The sequence below is a fragment of the Oncorhynchus keta genome, chromosome 33 (genome assembly GCF_023373465.1).
Source record: "Oncorhynchus keta strain PuntledgeMale-10-30-2019 chromosome 33, Oket_V2, whole genome shotgun sequence".
NCBI lineage: Eukaryota > Metazoa > Chordata > Actinopteri > Salmoniformes > Salmonidae > Oncorhynchus > Oncorhynchus keta.
Genome location: NC_068453.1, coordinates 17,418,726 through 17,423,469, shown reverse-complemented (window position 1 = coordinate 17,423,469; position 4,744 = coordinate 17,418,726).

Genomic DNA, 4,744 nt, shown 5'->3' with positions numbered 1-4,744 from the left:
CGCTGAAGTTGGAGACTTTTATCTCCCTCACCAACTTCAAACATCAGCTATCCGAGCAGCTAACCGATCGCTGCAGCTGTACATAGTCTATAGGTAAATAGCTCACCCTTTTTCACCTACCTCATTCCCATACTGTTTTTATACTGTTTTTATTTATTTACTTTTCTGCTCTTTTGCACACCAATATCTCTACCTGTACATGCCCATCTGATCATTTATCACTCCAGTGTTAATCTGCAAAATTGTATTATTCGCCTACCTCCTCATGCCTTTTGCACACATTGTATATAGACTGCCCATTTTTTTCTACTGTGTTATTGACTTGCTAATTGTTTACTCCATGTGTAACTCTGTGTTGTCTGTTCACACTGCTATGCTTTATCTTGGCCAGGTCGCAGTTGCAAATGAGAACTTGTTCTCAACTAGCCTACCTGGTTAAATAAAGGTGAAATAAAAAAAATAAAAAAATAAATTATCAGGACATATGGCAGGGGTTAGTTACATCTGAGTGTATTGAAGGTGAATGATCCTGATAAAAACCATGGGAATATGGGTTTATCAGGACATATGGCAGGGGTTAGTTACATCTGAGGGTATTGAAGGTGAATGATCCTGATAAAAACCATGTGGATATGGGTTTATCAGGGTTTATCAGGACATATGGCAGGGGTTAGTTACATCTGAGTGTATTGAAGGTGAATGATCCTGATAAAAACCATGTGGATATGGGTTTATCAGGGTTTATCAGGACATATGGCAGGGGTTAGTTACATCTGAGTGTATTGAAGGTGAATGATCCTGATAAAAACCATGTGGATATGGGTTTATCAGGGTTTATCAGGACATATGGCAGGGGTTAGTTACATCTGAGTGTATTGAAGGTGAATGATCCTGATAAAAACATGTGAATATGGGTTTATCAGGGTTTATCAGGACATATGGCAGGGGTTAGTTACATCTGAGTGTATTGAAGGTGAATGATCCTGATAAAAACCATGTGGATATATGTTTATCAGGGTTTATCAGGACATATGGCAGGGGTTAGTTACATCTGAGTGTATTGAAGGTGAATGATCCTGATAAAAACCATGTGAATATGGGTTTATCAGGACATATGGCAGGGGTTAGTTACATCTGAGTGTATTGAAGGTGAATGATCCTGATAAAAACCATGTGGATATGGGTTTATCAGGGTTTATCAGGACATATGGCAGGGGTTAGTTACATCTGAGTGTATTGAAGGTGAATGATCCTGATAAAAACCATGTGGATATGGGTTTATCAGGGTTTATCAGGACATATGGCAGGGGTTAGTTACATCTGAGTGTATTGAAGGTGAATGATCCTGATAAAAACCATGTGCATATGGGTTTATCAGGGTTTATCAGGACATATGGCAGGGGTTAGTTACATCTGAGTGTATTGAAGGTGAATGATCCTGATAAAAACCATGTGAATATGGGTTTATCAGCGTTTATCAGGACATATGGCAGGGGTTAGTTACATCTGAGTGTATTGAAGGTGAATGATCCTGATAAAAACCATGTGAATATGGGTTTATCAGGACATATGGCAGGGGTTAGTTACATCTGAGGGTATTGAAGGTGAATGATCCTGATAAAAACCATGTGGATATGGGTTTATCAGGGTTTATCAGGACATATGGCAGGGGTTAGTTACATCTGAGTGTATTGAAGGTGAATGATCCTGATAAAAACCATGTGGATATGGGTTTATCAGGGTTTATCAGGACATATGGCAGGGGTTAGTTACATCTGAGTGTATTGAAGGTGAATGATCCTGATAAAAACCATGTGGATATGGGTTTATCAGGGTTTATCAGGACATATGGCAGGGGTTAGTTACATCTGAGTGTATTGAAGGTGAATGATCCTGATAAAAACCATGTGGATATGGGTTTATCAGGGTTTATCAGGACATATGGCAGGGGTTAGTTACATCTGAGTGTATTGAAGGTGAATGATCCTGATAAAAACCATGTGAATATGGGTTTATCAGCGTTTATCAGGACATATGGCAGGGGTTAGTTACATCTGAGTGTATTGAAGGTGAATGATCCTGATAAAAACCATGTGAATATGGGTTTATCAGGGTTTATCAGGACATATGGCAGGGGTTAGTTACATCTGAGTGTATTGAAGGTGAATGATCCTGATAAAAACCATGTGGATATATGTTTATCAGGGTTTATCAGGACATATGGCAGGGGTTAGTTACATCTGAGTGTATTGAAGGTGAATGATCCTGATAAAAACCATGTGAATATGGGTTTATCAGGACATATGGCAGGGGTTAGTTACATCTGAGTGTATTGAAGGTGAATGATCCTGATAAAAACCATGTGGATATGGGTTTATCAGGGTTTATCAGGACATATGGCAGGGGTTAGTTACATCTGAGTGTATTGAAGGTGAATGATCCTGATAAAAACCATGTGGATATGGGTTTATCAGGGTTTATCAGGACATATGGCAGGGGTTAGTTACATCTGAGTGTATTGAAGGTGAATGATCCTGATAAAAACCATGTGGATATGGGTTTATCAGGGTTTATCAGGACATATGGCAGGGGTTAGTTACATCTGAGTGTATTGAAGGTGAATGATCCTGATAAAAACCATGTGAATATGGGTTTATCAGCGTTTATCAGGACATATGGCAGGGGTTAGTTACATCTGAGTGTATTGAAGGTGAATGATCCTGATAAAAACCATGTGAATATGGGTTTATCAGGACATATGGCAGGGGTTAGTTACATCTGAGTGTATTGAAGGTGAATGATCCTGATAAAAACCATGTGAATATGGGTTTATCAGGGTTTATCAGGACATATGGCAGGGGTTAGTTACATCTGAGTGTATTGAAGGTGAATGATCCTGATAAAAACCATGTGGATATGGGTTTATCAGGGTTTATCAGGACATATGGCAGGGGTTAGTTACATCTGAGTGTATTGAAGGTGAATGATCCTGATAAAAACCATGTGAATATGGGTTTATCAGGGTTTATCAGGACATATGGCAGGGGTTAGTTACATCTGAGTGTATTGAAGGTGAATGATCCTGATAAAAACCATGTGGATATATGTTTATCAGGGTTTATCAGGACATATGGCAGGGGTTAGTTACATCTGAGTGTATTGAAGGTGAATGATCCTGATAAAAACCATGTGGATATGGGTTTATCAGGGTTTATCAGGACATATGGCAGGGGTTAGTTACATCTGAGTGTATTGAAGGTGAATGATCCTGATAAAAACCATGTGGATATGGGTTTATCAGGGTTTATCAGGACATATGGCAGGGGTTAGTTACATCTGAGTGTATTGAAGGTGAATGATCCTGATTAAAAACCATGTGAATATGGGTTTATCAGGGTTTATCAGGACATATGGCAGGGGTTAGTTACATCTGAGTGTATTGAAGGTGAATGATCCTGATAAAAACCATGTGAATATGGGTTTATCAGGACATATGGCAGGGGTTAGTTACATCTGAGTGTATTGAAGGTGAATGATCCTGATAAAAACCATGTGAATATGGGGTTATCAGGGTTTATCAGGACATATGGCAGGGGTTAGTTACATCTGAGTGTATTGAAGGTGAATGATCCTGATAAAAACCATGTGGATATGGGTTTATCAGGGTTTATCAGGACATATGGCAGGGGTTAGTTACATCTGAGTGTATTGAAGGTGAATGATCCTGATAAAAACCATGTGGATATGGGTTTATCAGGGTTTATCAGGACATATGGCAGGGGTTAGTTACATCTGAGTGTATTGAAGGTGAATGATCCTGATAAAAACCATGTGGATATGGGTTTATCAGGGTTTATCAGGACATATGGCAGGGGTTAGTTACATCTGAGTGTATTGAAAGTGAATGATCCTGATAAAAACCATGTGGATATGGGTTTATCAGGGTTTATCAGGACATATGGCAGGGGTTAGTTACATCTGAGTGTATTGAAGGTGAATGATCCTGATAAAAACCATGTGAATATGGGTTTATCAGGGTTTATCAGGACATATGGCAGGGGTTAGTTACATCTGAGTGTATTGAAGGTGAATGATCCTGATAAAAACCATGTGGATATATGTTTATCAGGGTTTATCAGGACATATGGCAGGGGTTAGTTACATCTGAGTGTATTGAAGGTGAATGATCCTGATAAAAACCATGTGAATATGGGTTTATCAGGACATATGGCAGGGGTTAGTTACATCTGAGTGTATTGAAGGTGAATGATCCTGATAAAAACCATGTGGATATGGGTTTATCAGGGTTTATCAGGACATATGGCAGGGGTTAGTTACATCTGAGTGTATTGAAGGTGAATGATCCTGATAAAAACCATGTGGATATGGGTTTATCAGGGTTTATCAGGACATATGGCAGGGGTTAGTTACATCTGAGTGTATTGAAGGTGAATGATCCTGATAAAAACCATGTGGATATGGGTTTATCAGGGTTTATCAGGACATATGGCAGGGGTTAGTTACATCTGAGTGTATTGAAGGTGAATGATCCTGATAAAAACCATGTGGATATGGGTTTATCAGGGTTTATCAGGACATATGGCAGGGGTTAGTTATATCTGAGTGTATTGAAGGTGAATGATCCTGATAAAAACCATGTGGATATGGGTTTATCAGATTATTATTATTATTATCAGGGTTTATCAGGACATATGGCAGGGGTTAGTTACATCTGAGTGTATTG